A 23,071-nucleotide genomic window follows, 5' to 3' on the forward strand; every position below is an offset into this window, starting at 1 on the left:
AAGCTGGTTCTTTGAGAAGATAAACAAAATTGATAAACCATTAGCCAGACTCATCAAGGGAAAAAGGGAGAAGACTCAAATCAATAGAATTAGAAATGAAAAAGGAGAAGTAAACACTGACACTGCAGAAACACAAACGATCATGAGAGATTACTACAAGCAACTCTATGCCAATAAAAAGGACAACCTGGAAGAAATGGACAAATTCTTAAAAAGGTATAACCTTCAAAGACTGAACCAGGAAGAAATAGAAAATATGAACAGACCAATCACAAGCACTGAAATTGAAACTGTGATTAAAAATCTTCCAACAAACAAAAGCCCAGGACCAGATGGCTTCACAGGTGAATTCTATCAAACACTTAGAGAAGAGCTAACACCTATCCTTCTCAAACTCTTCCAAAATATAGCAGAGGGAGGAACACTCCCAAACTCATTCTATGAGGCCACCATCACCCTGATACCAAAACCAGACAAAGATGTCACAAAGAAAGAAAACTACAGGCTAATATCACTGATGAACATAGATGCAAAAATCCTCAACAAAATACTAGCAAACAGAATCCAACAGCACATTAAAAGGATCATACACCATGATCAAGTGGGGTTTATTCCAGGAATGCAAGGATTATTCAATACTCGCAAATCAATCAACGTGATACATCATATTAACAAATTGAAGGAGAAAAACCATATGATCATCTCAATCGGTGCAGAGAAAGCTTTCGACAAAATTCAACACCCATTTATGATAAAAGCCCTGCAGAAAGTAGGCATAGAGGGAACTTTCCTCAACATAATAAAGGCCATATATGACAAACCCACAGCCAACATTGTCCTCAATGGTGAAAAACTGAAACCATTTCCACTAAGATCAGGAACAAGACAAGGTTGCCCACTCTCACCACTATTATGCAACATAGTTTTGGAAGTGTTAGCCACAGCAATCAGAGAAGAAAAAGAAATTAAAGGAATCCAAATTGGAAAAGAAGAAGTAAAACTGTCACTGTTTGCAGATGACATGATACTAGACATAGAGAATCCTAAAGATGCTACCTGAAAACTACTAGAGCTAATAAATGAATTTGGTAAAGTAGCAGGATACAAAATTAATGCACAGAAATCTCTTGCATTTCTATGCACTAATGATGAAAAATCTGAAAGTGAAATTAAGAAAACACTCCTGTTTACCACTGCAACAAAAAGAATAAAATATCTAGGAATAAACCTACCTAAGGAGACAACAGACCTGTATGCAGAAAATTATAAGACACTGATGAAAGAAATTAAAGATGATACAAAGAGATGGAGAGATATACCATGTTCTTGGATTGGAAGAATCAACATTGTGAAAATGACTATACTACCCAAAGCAATCTACAGATTCAATGCAATCCCTATCAAACTACCACTGGCATTTTTCACAGAACTAGAACAAAAAATTTCACAATTTGTATGGAAACACAAAAGACCCCGAATAGCCAAAGCAATCTTGAGAACGAAAAATGGAGCTGGAGGAATCAGGCTCCCTGACTTCAGACTATATTATAAAGCTACAGTAATCAAGACAGTTTGGTACTGGCACAAAAACAGAAATATAGATCAATGGAACAGGATAGAAAGCCCAGAGATAAACCCACGCACATATGGTCACCTTATCTTTGATAAAGGAGGCAAGCATATACAGTGGAGAAAAGACAGCCTCTTCAATAAGTGGTTCTGGGAAAATTGTACAGGTACATGTAAAAGTATGAAATTAGAACACTCGCTGACACCATACACAAAAATAAACTCAAAATGGATTAAAGACCTAAGTTTAAGGCCAGACACTATCAAACTCTTAGAGGAAAACATAGGCAGAACACTCTATGACATAAATCACAGCAAGATCCTTTTTGACCCAGCTCCTAGAGAAATGGAAATAAAAACACAAATAAACAAATGGGACCTAATGAAACTTAAAAGCTTTTGCACAGCAAAGGAAACCATAAACAAGACCAAAAGACAACCCTCAGAATGGGAGAAATTATTTGCAAATGAAGCAACTGACAAAGGATTAATCTCGAAGATTTACAAGCAGCTCATGCAGCTCAATAACAAAAAAACAAACAACCCAATGTAAAAATGGGCAGAAGACCAAAATAGACATTTCTCCAAAGAAGATATACAGATTGCCAACAGGCACCTGAAAGAATGCTCAACATCATTAATCATTAGAGAAATGCAAATCAAAACTACAATGAGATATCATCTCACACCGGTCCGAATGGCCATCATCAAAAAATCTAGAAACAGTAAATGCTGGAGAGGGTGTGGAGGAAAGGGAACACTCTTGCACTGTTGGTGGGAATGTAAATTGATACAGCCACTATGGAGAACAGTATGGAGGTTCCTTAAAAAACTAAAAATAGAACTACCATACGACCCAGCAATCCCACTACTGGGCATATACCCTGAGAAAACCATAATTCAAAAAGAGTCATGTACCAAAATGTTCACTGCAGCTCTATTTACAATAGCCAGGACGTGGAAGCAACCTAAGTGTCCATCATCGGATGAATGGATAAAGAAGATGTGGGTCCATATATACAATGGAATATTACTCAGCCATAAAAAGAAATGAAACTGAGGTATTTGTAGTGAGGTGGATGGAGTTAGAGTCTGTCATACAGAGTGAAGTAAGTCAGAAAGAGAAAAACAAATACAGTATGCTAACACATATATATGGAATCTAAGGGAAAATAAAGGTCATGAAGAACCTAGTGGCAAGACGGGAATAAAGACACAGACCTACTAGAGAATGGACTTGAGGATATGGGGAGGGGAGGGGTAAGATGTGACAGGGTGAGAGAGTGCCATGGACATATATACACTACCAAATGTAAAATAGATAGCTAGTGGGAAGCAGCCACATAGCACAGGGAGATCAGCTTGGTGCTGTGTGACCACCTGGAGGGGTGGGATAGGGAGGGTGGGAGGGAGGGAGATGGAAGAGGGAAGAGATATGGTAACATATGTATATGTATAACTGATTCACTTTGTTGTAAAGCAGAAACTAACACACCATTGTAAAGCAATTATACTCCAATAAAGATGTTTAAAAATAAATAAATAAATAAAATCTGACTTTTTCCATCATAGAACCAAGGTGAGTTCATTGGAGTGGAAAGGCTAATGCGACTGAGGCATTTAAAAGGATTGATGTAGAACATTCAGACAAGTTTCCTTACAGTAATATTACATAAGTATAACTATTTTAACAGGCTACTTTGTACATACATATGCATTCAATTCCAATGACAACAACACAAAAAACCTAACTAAAACCTTAAGATGCAAATAGTAGATAAGTTCTGGAGATCTAACACACAGCATAGTGAATACAGTCAACAATACTGTATTATAAATGTCAAATTTGCTAAGAGACTAGAACTTAATTGTTCTCAGTACAGAAAAGAAATTATAATTATGTGGCCTGATAGAGGTGCTAGGCAACATGCCAATCATACTGCAATATATAAACATTTTGAACCAACACACTGTACACCTTAAACTTACACAGTGTTACATGTCAGTTATATCTCAAAAAACGAAATTAATTAATTACAGAAATATGTTGTCAGTTACAAAATGAATCAACATGACTATTAAAATGAGTTCACAATGGCCCTGGTGACTTGGGATCCAAGGTTCAATGTTATATCCAAATTCAACTTAGAAGTAACACTCAAATACACATGTTGCATTCTTATACTATAAATGACATTAATACCGTCCAAGCTCTTAAGACCCATGTTACAAAAAAAAAATTTTCACATAGAAAATAAATCTGAGGCCAAGGAGTCACAAAGATTTTCTTATTAAACTAAGACCCTATTCACATCGATAATGTATATAATTGCTTAGAATATGTATTGATCTAAGGAATTACTTGAAAGTCACGAATGATAAAGAGATTAGAGATAGCCTATTTGCAAACTGGAGAGATTCTATTATAAGTTTGTGTGTATCCGTGTACTATATATACATATAGACACATACTACACACACACACACACACACACACAGGTACTACATACATATATATATATATTTTTATTCTTTGTAGAATTTTTGTAAACATATCCAGCTGGTTTCATGGTATGAAGAAAATGAATCAAGGCTCTCCTTGATTGACTGTGCATGTTGGACTTTGTTCTCTCTCAGTGCCAGTAGAACTTTACTGAATTTATTCATAATTGTCTCAGGAGAAAGCTCAAGCCTTTGAGATTCCAGAGAGTATCTATAGTTGTTAATGGAAGAAGTAGTTAATTTGCTCACAATTTTTAATAAGCATAGGCATTCCTAATCTAGGTTGGGAGTCACGATGGAATAATATCCATTGCATTAACACTTTCTCTGGCTGTTCTATGAAACATAATTTCCTAAATTCACAAAGTGTAAAATATATGTCAGGAATTGCATAAATGATTAAAAAAAATTAGAAGATTGTTGTCAATTCAGATGACCTATTTTCAGGTGGATATAAAGAAACTACTCATAGTAAGAGACACAAGAAAACTCATTTACAGAAAATTTTAAATTACAATGAACAAATAGCACTTACTATTCATTGGATTATGTGACTATAGTTTGAGAGAGGTGGATTAGGACACTTCTTGCCCACCTCACATTTCCCCCAGAAATGGCTCAGAAATAAAGACAACTGGAAGGAATAATATACATTCTCTAAGTACACTGTGATTATCTAACGAGATGTAAATGACGATCTTCCACATTTCTTGCTTAAATGGGATATGCTGTCTTTCCTGACATTTGACTCCTGATGTACAGATGCAAAGGATTCTTTCACAGAAGTCTTACATGGCTCTATCAGTTTTCATGTCTTTACATTAGTAATTGTATGTACCAGAGACTTTATCACATAACCCTTGCTTGTTTCAATTGTACCCTGGACTTAAAACGTTATGGGTTGTAATTTCAAAATTTGTAATTTTGAAGTTTCATATGATCTTCAAAATCTTGGCAAACAATGAAATTGGCTTAGCTAAAATAGAGAAGTTACAGCTGTATTGAGTTACTTTACAATTTTATGTTGTCTGCCTACATATTTTTCCCTTTACTAAACTCTGCAGATGGATTTTCAGGAGAAACAAAGGAAATGTCATCATCATAATACATTCAACAATTAATTTTTTTTTTCTGAAAGATTTCAGATTATGCAGCCAAGAATGTCCCAGAGAATCATTATTGATGTTCTGATGCTGACAGGGTATATTAATGGAAAAAATATACTTTTAAATTTCCCCAACAGCATTTAAAATCCATGTACATAATTTAATATTTCCATTTTTAAATAAAAATAAAACAGAGCTAAATATCACAGGTAATTTTTCTAGTTAATGAAAACTAAATAGCAAAGTTTCCTTAATATAACTTTTTTTTCTTATTAATGTGTCTTTAACGCTGACTCTTTTGCATGTTGCTCATTTCCTTTCGTAACCATCACAAGACTGGAAAATTTTGATTATCTGATTCTAGGATAAACAATAAAGGATGCAAACATTCTTTTCCAGAATACTTATTTTCTTCTAATAAAGTCAATAAGGTAGGAAAGAAAACCTTTGTGCCTTATAAAGCAGCGGTCCCTAACTTTTTTGGCACCAGGGACCGGTTTTGCGGAAGACAATTTTTCCACGGACGGGGACGGGGGGCGGGGTGGGGGGAATGGTTCAAGCGGTAATGCAAGGCGATAGGGAGCAACGGGGGGCAGCACATGAAGCTTCGCTCTGCCGCTGCTCACCTCCTGCTGGGCGGCCCGGTTCCTAACAGGCTGCGGACCCGTACAGGTCCACGGCCCGGGAGCTGGGGACCCCTGTTATAAAGGAGATGAATAAAGAAATGCCTAATTTTACATTGTTGAATCTGTAACTCATGGTGTCAGAGGGAACTTAAAAGGGTTTTCTGGCATATCCAGGTGAATCTACAAAATCAACACCCAAACTGTTCAAGTCCATGCAGAACATGTTCCTCCTCTGAACACTTCAACAGTCTTTTATTACAACACAAAAGCACTCTCCACATAAGAGCTAAAATGATACCATTCCAGTTTATTAATTTGTGTGCATATATACATATTGGGGGAAAGACTAAAAAGCTTTAAAAGAATCCAATTATGTATTTATTGTGAATCTCCTACTAATAAATGCTGTCATGCTCTTTGTTGGAAAGGATACTTTGCTACCACATATACAGATATATTAGTGCTGTTATCTACTAGGACTATATTTAAGAGAGGTCAGTGTAAGTGGGAAGAAGAGAGACAAACAAATTGTATTGAGCAGAAGTTAGGGGGTTTGTTTTTATTTTTTGTTGTTGTTTTGTTATAAATCAAAATCTAGTTCACTTCGGAAGTATAATGCATCCATATTCATGGAGCATTTCTGAAATACAAAACAAACAAAGGTACTGGTTTTAATTTAGATTTGTGGCTTTTATGAAATTGTGTTCCCATTCATAAGATTATGACTCCACATTAACATCGGCAGGCATTTTGCTTTAGTTGACAAAAATGATATTTTAACAGAATTTTAGAAGTTGTTTTGAAACATGACAATTTTCAAATTTCCTAAATTCTAATCTATGAAAATAAGAACATGAATTGTCTACTTATTGAGATATCAGAAATATTTGCACTCTTCTACCCAGCAAATATATTCAAAATATACTCCTTGTATCCATTTATTCAACAAAGATTTATTGAATGCCTACATTGTGTCAGACATTGTTCTAGGTGCTAGGGATAAAAAAGGTGATCAAGAGTCAAAATTCTCTACTTTCTTTGAGTTCATATTGTAGTCATACATGTAGAATTTTACTTTATAAATACAGAGTTTTAAATGAATATCCACAGAGATCCTCATGAGTATGCATATGCATACTCTCATGATATCACAGATGTTTATCTCAATTCCCAGAACACTATTTTGATTCTTTAGCAATTTTTCAACCATTTCCTTATAATAAATTATCAAGATAACCAGAAAAATCAAACATTTAAAAACCATATGCCTTCTAAACTGTATACATGAATGACTCATAAGCACATAAAAAGATACACAACATCAGTAGTCATTAAGGAAATGCAAACTAAAACAAAAATGAGATACCATTTCACAGTCACCAGAATGGCTAGGATAAAAAATTGGAACACTCATACATTGCTGGTAGAAATATAAAATGTTGCAGCCACTTTGGGAAACAGTTTGGCAATTCCCCAAATGTTAAACGTAGACCTGGCAATTCTACTTCTAGGTATACACCCAAGAGAAATGAAAACATGTCCACACAAAAACTTGTACATACATGTTCACAGCAGCATTCTTCATAAAAGCCAAAAAACAGAAACTACTGAAATATCGACCAACTGATGAATGAACAAACTGTAGTATATCTACAAAATAAAATTCTATTCATCAATGCAAAGCAACAAACTATTGATACATGCTATAAAATGGACAAATCTCAAAAGCATTATGCTAAGAGAAAAAAGCTGGATGCAAGAGACCATGTATTGAATATTTCTATTTATACAAAATGTCCAGAAAAGGGAAAATCTATAGAGACAGAAAGTAAGTACATTAGTGGTTGCCTGGGGAGGAAGGGCTGCTGGGAATAACAGTAGATGGCATAAAAGACTCTATTTGGGTGATGAAAATGTGCTAAAACCAATATATGGTAATGGTTGCATAACTAGGTAAATTTGTTAAAAATCATTGAATTGTATCCTTGAAATTGGCGAATTGCATGATATGTAAAATATGGCTCAATAAATTTATTTCAGAAAATATATACCTTTAAGGGATGTACTTTCACCAAACTCATGCAAGAATATTTACAATCTGACTTACAAGACACACAAAAACACACTTTCAGAACATAAAACATTATAGGTATCTTATTTCGTTCAGTAGGAATTGCTATGGAGATTTCAAAACAGAAATGAAGATATTCTCGATTAAAAACACTTAAGAGTTTATGGTTAAGCACCAGTTGCTGTATTTATGTGTTCAGGATATTACTTTTCCTTGTCATATAAAATGTTAAAACCATCATCACCAACATCATGATACTTACAATGACAATAAATGTGCTAAGTGCCTTCTTCACACTGTACCACTTACTCCTGGTGTTTTTGTTCTATTTTGTTTTATTTTTAAATTCATGAATACAACAACTCTGGGGGGGTTAAGTGTTATTTCCATTTTACATATGAGGAAACTAGGAATTTGGAGAAGTTAAGTAACTAGTCTCAGATTGTTAACATAGGTAGTAAATGGTACCTGCTTCTCATCAAAGCCTGAACTCTTATTCCTACACTGCTTCCTTGCAAATAAGTACACAAATGCTAATTGATAGATACGCCAAATACTGGGAAACTTCTTGGTTAATTGGCTATTTTTCTTCATCACTCAATCAGGTTTCATTGGAAGTGAACTTAAATTTATTCAAAGCTAAATTGAAAGGAAGGTGTAATTCAGTTCCCCCACTTCACATGTACTGGCTTTTTAGATACATCACCAAGAGAGTAAGCACAATGGAACATGACAGATTTCTAGCTAACAACCTGTCTTACGTAAAATATTTAGTAAGTATCCATTCGGTTGAGTATTTTCCACATATGGAACATTTTCCCTTAAAGTTCATTAATTTTTCAGACCTTGGTATGTTTACAAGGGGGTTTCATGGAACCCTTGCAAGTTACACCCATGGTTCAAATTAGATAAGAAGCCAAGTATTCAGGGAAGTCGGACTGTCAGTGCTAGCAAAGAGCGATCTGACTGTACTTCCCAAAGTGTGGGCTATTCCAAGTCAGGTGCCACACGGACAGGACACTAAGAGACATTAAATTACACAGTAGGAACATTAGTCCTTTCTCGATTGTCTTTCAGTTCTCCTGATTATAACAAGTAGGAAGTATCAGTTGGGGATGAGAGACATGTTCAAGTGGTCCTAGCATGTGCCAATCTCCACTTTCGTCAAATAAACAGAGGTCCAAAGGGTCAGAGTCTTCCCAAAGCAGCTGTATTCAGATGGCATTTAATACCCTCTTTGTGGCTATTGCATTTGTGCTATATTAACCTTTTATTTATGGCAAGTGCTGATTTTCAACTAAAAAATGATATCAAGTTCCTTTTACAACAAAATTGATTTAAAAAACAGTGAATAACCTTAAAGAAAAAGTTCAGTAACCAAGTACAGGTGTTATATGACTATGGCTAAAGTCAGGATGGTCCTATGTGAATGACGGACATTTGAGAAGTACTCTAAGACAATGGTTATCGATCTTGTCAAGCCATCATAATATCTAAGAACTGCATCAAAATATAGAAACGTTAAGAGTTACCACAGCTAAACAGCTGCCCAGGACTTTGGAGGGCTGGCCCTTTTCTGAACTTTGGAAAATCATTTCGGTTGCTGAAAACAGGTAGCCAATTTGCCATCTACAAGTTCAGGGCTTGCCTTAGGCAAACTCCTGGGAGTCTGTTCTTTGCTTTTCCAACCCTTTACCTATCCACATGCCCTGAAGCTAGTATTTTCTTTCTTCACTTTCTTCCATCAGACCTGACCAGTATATCTTTATTCACACTATGATACAAAGGCTCTATACCTGTAGTGCATTACCGAACTCCCCAGTGTTTGAGTTTTCACATGGATCAAAGAATAGGTGCAGGGACGTACTTTTCAGGCTGTTCTAAAATTTCAGACCTATTTTAGCAGATAGGAAATTTTATACTTTACACATAAACTGTACACCCCAGAAAGTAATTTATCTTTCACAGTAGGGTAACACCTGCTTAGCTTAGTCAGAAATAATATGTTGCTTTCATTAGTGCCATGAGGTTAAACTTTTTTCTCCATTTCATATATGAGAAAACTGAGGCACATCACTTCAAATGATCAGTTTCCCTTTAACCCGCACTCTTGCAGCCCATAGTCTGGCTACTATTTCACAAGTTGTGATTAGAGTACCATGTATATAAGAATTACCTAGGGTCAGATAGCCTCATCCCCCAGAGGGCAGACAGTAGAAGCAAGAAGAAATACAATCCTGTAGCCTGTGGAACGAAAACCACATTCACAGAAAGATAAACAAAATGAAAAGGCAGGGGACTATGTACCAGATGAAGGAGCAAGATAAAACCCCAGAAAAACAACTAAAATGAAGTGGAGATAGGCAACCTTCCAGAAAAAGAATTCAGAATAATGATAGTGAAGATAATCCAGGACCTCAGGAAAAGAATGGAGGCAAAGATCCAGAAGATGCAAGAAATGTTTAACAAAGACCTAGAAGAATTAAAAGACAAACACCTAGAAGAATTAAAGAACAAACAAACAGAGGTGAACAACACAATAACTGAAATGAAAAATACACTAGAAGGAATCAAGCAGAATAACTGAGGCAGAAGAACGGATAAGTGACCTGGAAGACAGAATGGTGGAATTCACTGTCGTGGAACAGAATAAAGAAAAAAGAATGAAAAGAAATGAAGACAGCCTAAGAGACACTTCTGGGACAACATTAAATGTACCAACATTTGAATAATAGGGGTCCCAGAAGGAGAGAGAGAAAGGACCTGAGAAAATATTTGAGGAGATTATAGTCGAAAAATTCCCTAACATGGGAAAGGAAATAGTCACCCAAGTCCAGGAAGTGCAGAGAGTACCAGGCAGGATAAACCCATGGAGAAACACAAAAAGACACATCACTGAGACACATAGTAATCAAATTGACAAAAATTAAAGGCAAAGAAAAATTATTAAAGGCAACAAGGGAAAAATGACAAATAACATACAAGGGAACTTCCATAAGGTTAACAGCTGATTTCTCAGCAGAAGTTCTACAATCCAGAAGGGAGTGGCATGATATATTTAAAGTGATGAAAGGGAAGAACCTACAACCAAGATTACTCTGCCCAGCAAGGATCGCATTCAGATTCGACAGAGAAATCAAAAGCTTTACAGACAAGCAAAAGCTAAGAGAATTCAGCACCACCAAAGCACCTCTACAACAAATGCTAAAGGAACTTCTCTAAGTGGGAACCACAAAAGAAGAAAAGGACCTACAAAAACAAACTGATAACAATTAAGAAAATGGTAATAGGAACATATATATCGATAATTAACTTAAACATGAATGGATTAAATGCTCCAAACAAAAGACACAGGCTTGCTGAATGGTTACAAAAACAAGACCCATATATATGCTGTCTACAGGAGACCCACTTCAGACTTAGGGACACATACAGACTGAAAGTGAGGGGATGGAAAAAAATATTCCATGCAAATGGAAATCAAAAGAAAGCTGCAGTAACAATACTCATATGAGATAAAATAGACTTTAAAATAAAGACTGTTACAAGAGACAAGGAAGGACACTGCATAATGATCAAGGGATCAATCCAAGAAGAAGATATAACGTTATAAATATATATGCACCCAATATAGGAGCACTTTAGTACATAAGGCAAATGCTAACTGCTATAAAAGAGGAAATTGACAGCAACACAATAACAGTGGGGGACTTTAACACCTCACTTACACCAATGGACAGACCATCTAGACAGAAAATTAATAAGGAAACACAAGCTTCAAGTGACACAACAGACGAGAGAGATGTAATTGATATTTATAGGACATTCCACCTGAAAACAGCAGATTACACTTTCTTCTCAAGTGCACGTGGAATATTCTCCAGGATAGATCACATCTTGGGTCACAAATCAAGCCTCGGTAAATTTAAGAAAATTGAAATTATATCAAGAATCTTTCCCAACTGCAACGTTATGAGATTAGAAATCAATTACCAGGAAAAAAACCGTAAAAAGCACAAACACGTGGAGGCTAAACAATACGTTACTAAATAACCAAGAGATCACTGTGGAAATCAAAAAGTACCTAGAGACAAATGACAACAAAAACACAATGATCCAAAACCTATGGGATGCAGCAAAAGCAGTTCTAAGAGGGAAATATATAGCGATACAATCCTACCTCAAGAAACAAGAAAAATCTCAAATAAACAATCTAACCTTACACTTAAAGGAACCAGAGAAAGAAGAACAAACAAAACCCAAAGGTAGTAGAGGGAAAGAATCATAAAGATCAGAGCAGAAATAAATGAAATAGAAACAAAGAAAACAATAGCAAAGATCAATAGAACTAAAAGCTGGTTATTTGAGAAGATAAACAAAATTGATAACCCTTTAGCCAGACTCATCAAGAAAAAAGAGGGAGAGGACTCAAATCAATAAAATTAGAAAAGAAAAAGGAGAAGTTACAACGGACACTGCAGAAATACAAAGCATCATAAGAGACTACTACAAGCAACTCTATGCCATTAAAATGGACAACCTGGAAGAAATGGACAAATTCTTAGAAAGATATAACTTTCCAAGACTGAAACAGGAAGATATAGAAAATATGAACAGACCAATCATGAGCACTGAAATGGAAACTGTGATTAAAAATCTTCCAACAAACAAAAACCCAGGACCAGATGGCTTCACAGGTGAATTCTACCAAACATTTAGAGAAGAGCTAACGCTCATCCTTCTGAACATCTTCCAAAAATTTGCAGAGGGAGGAACACTCCCAAACTCATTCTACAAGGCCACCATCACCCTGACACCAAAACCAAACAAAGATACTACAAAAAAAGAAAACTACAGACCAATATCACTGATGAATATGGATGCAAAAATCCTCAACAAGGGACTTCCTTGGTGGCACAGTGGTTAAGAATCCGCCTGCCAATGCAGGGGACACAGGTTCAAGCCCTGGTCCGGAAAGATCCCACATGCCATGGAGCAATGAAGCCTGTGCACCACAACTACTGAGCCTGTGCTCTGGAGCCTGTGAGCCACAACTACTGAGCCCACATGCCACAACTACTGAAGCCTGTCTGCCTAGAGTCCGTGCTCTACAACAAGAGAGGACATCGCAGTGAGAAGCCTGTGCACTGCAACAAAGAGTAGCCCCTGCTCATTGCAACTAGAGAAAGCCCACGCACAGCAACAAAGACCCAATGAAGCCAAAAATAAATAAATAAAAATAAATTAATAAATTAAAAAAAAATCCTCAACAAAATACTAGCAAACAGAATCCAACAACACATTAAAAGGATCATACACCATGATCAAGTGGGATTTATCCCAGGGATGCAAGGATTCTCCAATATATGCAAATCAATCAATGTGATACACCATATTAACAAATTAAGGAATAAAAACCATATGATCATCTCAGTAGATGCAGAAAAAGCTGTTGACAAAATTCAACACCCACTTATGATAAAAACTCTCCAGAAACTGGGCATAGAGGGAACTACCTCAACATAATAAAGGCCATATATGACAAACCCACAGCAAACATCATTCTCAATGGTGAAAAACTGAAAGCATTTCCTCTAAGTTCAGGAACAAGACAAGGATGTCCACTCTCGCCACTGTTATTCAACATAGTTTTGGAAGTCCTAGACATGGCAATCAGAGAAGGAAAAGAAATAAAAGGAATACAAATTGGAAAAGAAAAGGTAAAACTGTCACTGTTTGCAGATGACATGAGACTATACATACAGAATCCTAAAGATGCTACCAGAAAACTACTAGAGCTAATCAATGAATTTGGTAAAATTGCAGGATACAAAATTAATGCACAGAAATCTCTTGCATTCTTATACACTAACAATGAAAGATCATAAAGAGAAATTAAGGAAACAATTCCATTCACCACTGCAATGAAAAGAATTTAAAAAATACCTAGGAATAAACCTACCTAAGGAGGTAAAAGACCTGTACTCAGAAAACTATAAGACACTGATGAAAGAAATCAAAGATGACACAAACATATGGAGAGATAGACCATGTTCTTGGATTGGAAGAATCAATATTGTGAAAATGACTGACTATACTACCCAGAGCAATCTACAGATTCAATGCAATCCCTATCAAATTACCAATGGCATTTCTTACAGAACTAGAACAAAAATCTTAAAATTTGTATGGAGACACAAAAGATTCCAAATAGCCAAAGCGGTCTTGAGGGAAAAAATCGGAGCTGGAGGAATCAGACTCCCTGACGTCAGACTATACTACAAAGCTACAGTAATCAAGACAATATGGTACTGGCACAAAAACAGAAATATAGATCACTGGAACAGGAAAGAAAGCCCAGAGATAAACCCACACACCTATGGTCACCTTATTTTTGATAAAGGAGGCAAGAATATACAATGGAGAAAAGACAGTCTCTTCAATAAGTGGTGCTGGGAAAACTGGACAGCTACATGTAAAAGAATGAAGTTAGAACACTCCCTAACACCATACACAAAAATAAACTCAAAATGAATTAAAGACCTAAATGTAAGACCTATAAAACTTAAAACTATAGTTTTAAGCTTAAGACACTATAAAACTCTTAGAGGAAAACATAAGAAAAACACTCTTTGACAAAAACCACAGCAAGATCTTTTCTGACCCACCTCCTAGAGTAATGAAAATAAAAACAAAAATAAACAAATGGGACCTAATGAAACTTAAAAGCTGTTGCACAGCAAAGGAAACCATAAACAAGATGAAAAGACAACCCTCAGAATGGGAGAAAATATTTGCAAGTGAATCATTGGACAAAGGATTAACCTCCAAAATATATAAACAGATCATGCAGCTCAATATTAAAAAAACAACCCAATCAAAAAATGGGCAGAAGACCTAAATAGACATTTCTCCCCAGAGGACATACAGATGGCCAAGAGGCACATGAAAAGCTGCTCAACATCACTAATTATCAGAGAAATGCAAATCAAAACTACAATGAGGTATCACCTCACACCAGTTAGAATGGGCATCATCAAAAAATCTACAAACAACAAATGCTGGAGAGGGTGTGGAGGAAAGGGAACACTCTTGCACTGTTGGTGGGAATATAAATTGATACAGCCACTATGGAGAACAGTATGGAGGTTCCTTAAAATACTAAAAATAGAATTACCATATGGTCCAGCAATCCCACTACTGGGCATATACCCAGAGGAAACCATAATTCAAAAAGACACATGCACCCCAATGTTCATTGCAGCACTATTTACAATAGCCAGGTCATGGAAGCAACCTAAATGCCCATCCACAGATGAATGGATAAAGAAGATGTGGTACATATATACAATGGAATAGTACTCAGCCATAAAAGGGAATGAAATTGGGTCATTTGTAGAGACGTGGAATGGACCTAGAGACAGTCATGCAAAGTGAAGTAAGTCAGAGAGAGAAAAACGATATCATATATTAACACATATATGTGGAATCTAGAAAAATGGTGCAGAAAAATGGTGCAAGGCAGAAATAGAGACACAGGTGTAAAGAACAAACGTATGGACACCAAAGGGGGACAGTGGGGGGTTGGGAGGCACAGCGGCAGTGGTGGAGGTGGTGGTGGTGGGATGAATTGGGAGATTGGGATTGACATATATACACTAATATGTATAAAATAGATTAATAAGAACCTGTTACATAAAAAAATAAAATAAAATAAAAAAAAGAATTACCTGGGGCTTTGTTTGAAATGAAGATTCCTAGGTATCCTCAAACCTTTTAAATCAGAATGAGAGCCAGTGGGGTCTGGGCATCTGAATCTTGAGTTCTCTCTCTTGGTCATTTTTATACAAAATAATGTTTGAGAATCTCTTCTGTGTCTATAGTGCTCTCCCTTTCAAGTTCACTTTTTATAACTCAGGTCAGTAATGCTCAAAGCTATATTGCTATCCAGAGGATAAAATTAAAATGTGTCTGGGTTTTCTGCCTCTAAATTTTAGGCTTTTTTTTTTTCATCTTATCTCTGTAGACTTGCAGTTTGTTTTGTAATCCTGTCAGTCCCCAAAACAAATAAAAAATAGACACAGGAGAAGAGGAGGAGGGACGAGGACAGAATGAGCTCAGTATAAGGGAGGGCAGCTGGGGTACCTCGGACAGCAGCTGTTTTATGGGATTCTTGGACAGTGTGTAAAATCACTGGCTTCTCCAGGCTTCTGTCCTTGCTCTTGAATGCTTTGTTGTAAGTGCATAGTTATTTTGTTGCTGAGCAATTAATGCTATGATGGTGACACCCACATGGCCATTTTTGACCCTACCTTCCCAGCTCTTCCAAACTGTGTCTTCTTTAACAGCTGATACCAGCCGGAGAGCTTTGGAAATGAAAAAAACACTTTGCTTCTAATCTGATTTTACACATTCTGCATTTCATTTTTGTCCCTTCAAAGTGGGGAAGTTTAATATAAAATGTTATATTTTAATTTTTTTCACTTCTAAACAGAAATAATGAAGAAAAGAAAGGTTAGGAACTCCAACATCTGTTGTTTTTTACAGTTGACATAAACTGATTAAATACAAATTCTTTCAGGCCAATGAGAGTGTCCTTTCTCTCAGAATTCACTTTGGTCAAGGAGTCTATGGGAATACATCATCTAACTGATAAGTCATGCATACATAAAAGTCTCAAACTTGAACCACAGAACTGGGAAAATAGCATCTGATATAATTAAAGAAGAGCAGAAGGCGCATGGTTTCATAAAAACTGGAACATGCACTTGCAATCTCTCTAAATTCAAGTAGTGTATGTTTTAATTTCTTTTTCTCAAACTATCTTTCTCTTCTCCCATAACACAAACCAATATAGTGATATGATGAATTACTATACTGTCCCTGAAATCATGTTTGCAAAAACTACTTAGTGACATGGCAAGTTGTTTATGATGTAATGTTAACAAGAAAAGCAAGATGTAAAAACTGTGTGATTCCCGTAATAGTGTGTATATATATATATCTATCTGTATTTAGATATATCTCTATATTTAAGTCCCCATATCTACTTATTTATATATATAGCAAGAGCTCTCTGGGTTGTTTAATTTTGAAATAGTCATCTTTCTTTCTTATATTCTAAATTGTATACAAAATGTTATAATTTAAAATACGATTTTAATAATATTTACATTAAATTTTAATAACACTATACTTTTATAATTTTAAAATGGTATTTAAAAAGTTTGTTTTAAAATTCAAATTTTGGAGCTTAATATTAGAACGACAATAATAATAGGCCTTAATATTAAAATTAGAGATTATCTTTGCAGAATTCCTGTGGGAATTTCTTTCCAGGTTTTAAAAACATAAAGATGAAAGCTAAATCCGGTTGACCCTTTAGTGAGATATAAGCTTTATTAGAATAAGAGAAAATACTTATTCATTGTCATTCTTTAACATATTTCACAAAGAAATATTTCTGTACTTTGTATACTAATATCTACTCAAAACATTATGCACGATCTGAATTTTTTAACTTACATTTACATTCTTTTTTAGATCATTTTGATGGTGAACACTGGTGAGTTTAACTTGAACTAGAAAATGTTCCCAGGCAGTTTGTCTTCACATCCCAAAAACTGAAACCTGAACTGGGACTTGGTCATGAGAAATTTTAAACTCAGTCAAGTAACTAAAAAAGCAGATGGGGCAGAATACTCTACTTGGACACATTTCCAAAAATAATACACTCTCCTTGGGAAATTATGGATTATTTATTCCCTAAGAATGTAGTTTACAATTACATTTGGCCACAAATACGTTACTCTTTTCTTTTTATTTCACTGTCCATGGATCTGGAAATCCTTTTTTGAAAATCAGCAGAATCCAGTAATTTGTATTTCTTCCTCCCTACTACTGAAAGACTCAAGCTTAACAATTTATTTGTCAAAACAAGCATATTCAGATTGCCAGAGTGTGATACCATGATATATTTTGGTTTTCATCCCTAGCTCCTGGTCAGAGGTCCTAAAACCCTTGTAATTTCCTAAATTATAAGAGTAATAGAAGCGTCTTTTGTTATAATATTTGTTTTTTATCCCCAGTTCCTAAAATAATTCTGGAGTGAGGAAGGTGAAAGGAAAGTCTTTGTTATTCACACCAAGCCCCTTTCAACCATGCCTGAATTTATGTTCAGGCATCCTTGAGAAAGCCCATAAGGATGATGGAGGGTGGGGTGAGTGAAGGGTGGTTGCCAGAGAAACCAATCAGGTAATTAGAAGGTTGGAACTTTAGCCCAAGGGTTTAATCAATCATGCTTATATAATGAAGCCTTCATAAAAATATCCTCACTGAAGAGGTTTGGAAAGCTTCTAGGTTAGTGAACACGTCATAGTGCCAGGAGGGTGATACGTCTGGTGAGGGCATGGAAGCTCTGAGCCCCTACCCCATTCCTCCCCATGCATCTCTTTCATCTGTGTTCCTGAGTTGTATCCTTTCATAATAAACCAGTAATCTAGTAACTGAACTGTTTTCCTGAGTTCTGTGAGCTATTCTAGCAAATGATTGATCTTGAGGAAGCTCAGGTTTATGGCTAGTTGGTCAGAGGTACAGGTGGCAACCTGGGACTTGTAATTGGTGCCTGAAGAAGGAGGGGGGCAGACTTGTGGAAATGAGCCCTTAACCTGTGGGGTCTGCACTAACTCTGGGCAGTTAGTGCCAGAACTGATTAAATCATAGGACACTCAGTGGGTGTCTACCAAGAATTGGAGAATTGTTTCTTACGGAAAACCCACACATTTGGTGTCAGAAGTGTTCTGTGGGTGGAGTAGTAGAAAATATTAGTCTTCCCTCACAGAGTGACCTTTTCTTTTTAACATGTAAATAAAATTATTCCATTTGCTTGTTAAATATCTTTCAATGGATTTCCATATCTCTTTGAATAAAAACTAAATTTTTTATTATAACCTACTGGGCTATTCAGGATCAACCTCTTTCACCTCACCTCAAAGGATGTCACTGGTAAATTTTACCCAAGATTTATGGAGGAAATAATACAAACTACATACAATGTTTCTGAAAATAGAGGTTGAGGGAACATTTTCTGGCCTACTTTTGAGGCCAGAATTTCTTTGATAACAAAACTAGTCAAATGCATTGAAGAAAAGAAATTGCTAGGTCAATAGCCTTGATGAATATGGGTCCAAAAATCCTCAACAAGTTATTTCCAAGTCAGATACGTCCATATATTAAAAGAGTAATACATAACAACCAAAAGTGGTTTATCCTAGGAATGCAAAGTTGGTTTAACATTTGAAATTCACCTCATTAACATAATAAAACAGACAGACCAGAAAATTTCTGCAATAAATGCAGAAAAAGTGGATTTGATCAAATTCAATTGTCTGTCATTATTAAAATTGTCAGCAAACTAGAAATATAAGAACATTTTCAAATCTGATAAAGGGCATCTACACAAAACTTATAGCTACCATCATGAGTAATAGCAAAAGACTAAAAACTTCCCTCTACATATACAAAAAGTATATCCATTCACTACTATTGTAGAATAGTTCTAAGCAAATACAGAAAGTCAAGAAGGAGGGATGCAAAGCTTATTGAAAAGGAAGAAATAATACTCTCATTATATACAGTCAACAAGATCATGCATAGAGAAAATTCTAAGGGATCTAAAAGGACCCTCTAGCATTTATAAATAAATTCGCCAAGTTTATAGGAAAAATCTCTCTATAAAAAATCATATTTGTATAATCTAGCAGTAAGCAATTAGAAAATTAAACATAAAAAACAATACTATTTACAGGCGCATTTATAAACATTAAATAGTTAAGGATAAATTTAGCAAAATGGAGTAAGATCTGACATTGAAAATTACAATACAATTTTGTGTTGCTGAAATACAAAAAGTCCTAATGACATGTAGAGATGGGCTATGTTCAAGGATTAGAAGATTTCATATTTTTAAGATGTCACTTTTCTAGATCGATAGATTTCTAGATTCAATGAAGTGTCTACCAAAATCTTAATAGGATTTTTTGTAGAAACTAACAAACTTATACTAAATTTTTTACAGATATGCAAATGACCTAGAATATACAAAATAATCTTGAAAAAGAACATAGTTAGGGAATTTACTCCACTTGATTTCTAGACTTCAAAGCTATAGTGATTTTCTCCTAAAATAGTGTCCCACAAATTCTTCCTTCTCTGTATATGCTTGCCATTTCTTTCCATTAAGTTCTGGAGTTTATTTCCCTTCCCCCAAATCTAGGCTGGCCCTGTTTTGTGACTTGCTTTAAGCAAGGCAATGCTTACAAGCTTCCAGCTTTACTCTCTTAGAACCCTGAGCCTTAATGTCGCTTGGTCTGACCTATCTGCTAGAGATAAAAGTTTCATGAAGAGACACGCTATGGGATGTGAGACTACAGAGAGAGAGAGAGAGAGAGACAGAGAGAGAGAGAGAGAGGGAGGTAAAGGACCACGCAGCCTTCAGCTACCTTAGTCACCTCAGACAATGCTACGGACATGTGAGTGAAGCCATATCTTAGATCCTTCAGACCTAACTGATCTACATGAACCAACACTATGTATTGGAGAAATGAGAACATCCTTGCCAAGGTCTGAATAAATTGCTGATTTATAAACAAATGATTGGTTGTTATTGCTTATGCCACACAGTTTTGGGGTGGTTTAATACACCAGTGTAGAAACCTGAACCAGTGAATGACGGAGGAAACAAATGACACTCCTTTTTCTCAAAGCATATTAGCAATGTTACCATATTGTTTCTGACGCTGAAATACTCTCTGTAACTCTCTTTTACAGATTTTCTAGTAAATGGGGAGTTTCTGTAGTTACACTTCAGAAATTATCAAAAGATAAGGAAACTTTTGTGCAGCATGAAATTAATTAAAGATCTTTCTGATTAAACTTTTGATTATAAAAGTAATGTATAGTTACTGAATTTACAGTATAAAAAAGGGGAGAAGGTCATTCATTATTCCACAAAATTAATGTTTATCTTTTGTTATATTTTCTTAAGTCTCTATGAACTGATGCATTTTTATACAAAAAAAATACATTTTTCTTAACTGGGATCACCTTTTATATAAAGTTCATTGTCAGCCTATAGTTATAGAGAAATACTTTTGCTTACAGGGCACATCTTTTCTTACAAGTATCCTTAAATATATAAAATATCCCCCTAAATTGTACATATTAGCAAAGAGCTGTTAAAAGAACCAAATTTTAAATGCCTGTGTCAAAAGAATTTTTAATAGATAAACTCTGCTATTAAGGTCATCTGCATGTATTTAGGCCATACATAAATGTAAAGAAAAAGACCACTGAAATTTATCAATGTCACATGAATTCATTGTATAGGATGTTGTTTATCCCATAATCTGATATTTTATTTTGAGGATCCCATTGACAAACTTTTTTCTAATTTTGGAACAAAAAATTACATTTCTCCTAGATAAACCATTGTTTATATCTTGTGTACAGGCCTGAACTATGGAGCTGTTGATCTTTTTTTTTTTTTTTTTTTTCAAAGTATAGATTAAGACATGTGGCTCCCCCACCAAAAAAAATCTGCATTTATGAAATTTGTTCTCTGACCTTAGTTTTGAATTCATTTCTTTACCACCATATTTAATTTTTCTGTCTCAGAGGGAATTTATGAATCTTTATAAACTGTGTCACTTTTTGTAAAAAGGTGGCATTTTGATCAATTAATTTATCCTGTCTAATATTTCCACTTATTGTCTAATCAGTGTTTTCCCAAAATTTTAATAAGTAAATAACATTTTATTATATTATATTAACCACAGTCTATTGCTAGAGATAATAGATTGGAGTTCATTCTTCACTATTATGGAAATTGTAATAAGCAACTTTGCGCTTCAGTTTTTTCCACATATCTGATTTTTTTCTAGGACTGGGCTTTCCTGCTTAAAGGGTCTTGAAATACATTACCAAATTTCTTTAGAAAGACTATGATGATCTGTACTCTCACCATCAGGGCACCTACCTCAACACACCTTGCCAGCAATGATTGTATCACTGCTCGGGGTTTTGTTAATGTGACCAGTAAAGGGGCATCAAATGAGTTACCATGAATTTTTTGGATTGGAACAAGCCCATACTCTCAATGATGCTTCATTTATCTCGTATCATGTATTCAAGAGTCTTCTTGTCTATCTGTCCTGTAGATCTGTCTATCCACACGATAATTCTATACTTTCAAAGAGAAATACTACTTAAGTAGGCAATTTTCAAGTATCAAAACTATTGTTTTCCACAAATCCAATACTGAGAATCTCTCCTGAAAAAATAATCCAAAAATAGAAAATATTTATATCAATGAGTACTCACTACAACATTACTTGTAATAGTAAAAAAGTCACGACTTAAATGTCTAAATTTATTGAAGCAATTATGAACAATATACCTATAGGGTGAAATAGTTATTAAAAATTATGCTTACAGATGTTGTCAATGATCAGATGTTAAGTTAGAATATGCTGGAATTAAAGGGCATTTTTCAACTCTTGATATGAAAAAAACTGCTACAAATGTTGAGTTAATAATATTAGTATAAATGACTATTTTTTTCTACTGAATTAAAAAAATTGAAGAGGAGGAGGTAATTTACAAAATATTATCAGTGTTCAACTCAGTTAGTGGAGTTATGGATGCTTTATGCATTCTTCTCTGCAACTTCCATTATTTCCTGAATTTCATGATACTATATACTTCTCCTTGTTTCCTTGCAAATCTATTCTAGATTAAGATGGAGCTATATATTTTAAAATATAATGCTTTTAATTACATTGCCAATATCCCAATCTTTGTTTATCAACACTTTTAATAACCCTTAGCTGAAAGAATTCAAAGAAACATCAAACAAGAGAAGACTCCTATTCTGAAAATTTACTTTTCCGATGTAAAAGTTTAATACAGTTTTAATTTAGGGCCAAAGGAAAAGAATAAATAATAATGTTTTAAGGGGGGGGGGGGAGTATGGCAGAGAAAGACATCTAAAGTATCAAATTTTTGACTCTGTAACTTAAAAACAATCCATCTTTGTGAGGCCATATAATCCATCTTCTAAACTGTTACAACGTCAATTAAGATGATGTCATCTCAGTTTACTGCAACCTTTCGGTTGAGTTTGAGTGTCTCAGTGAAGG

The 23,071-nt window shown here is 35.1% G+C and overlaps 1 protein-coding gene across 6 annotated transcripts in view; it reads right to left on the minus strand.

Moving 5' to 3' along the window:
* The window catches only part of ARHGAP24 (Rho GTPase activating protein 24), a 514,100-nt gene that overhangs the window by 36,311 nt on the left and 454,718 nt on the right, over positions 1-23,071 (minus strand). The window lies entirely within an intron of this gene.

The sequence above is a fragment of the Eschrichtius robustus genome, chromosome 4 (genome assembly GCF_028021215.1).
Source record: "Eschrichtius robustus isolate mEscRob2 chromosome 4, mEscRob2.pri, whole genome shotgun sequence".
Taxonomy (NCBI): Eukaryota; Metazoa; Chordata; class Mammalia; order Artiodactyla; family Eschrichtiidae; genus Eschrichtius; species Eschrichtius robustus.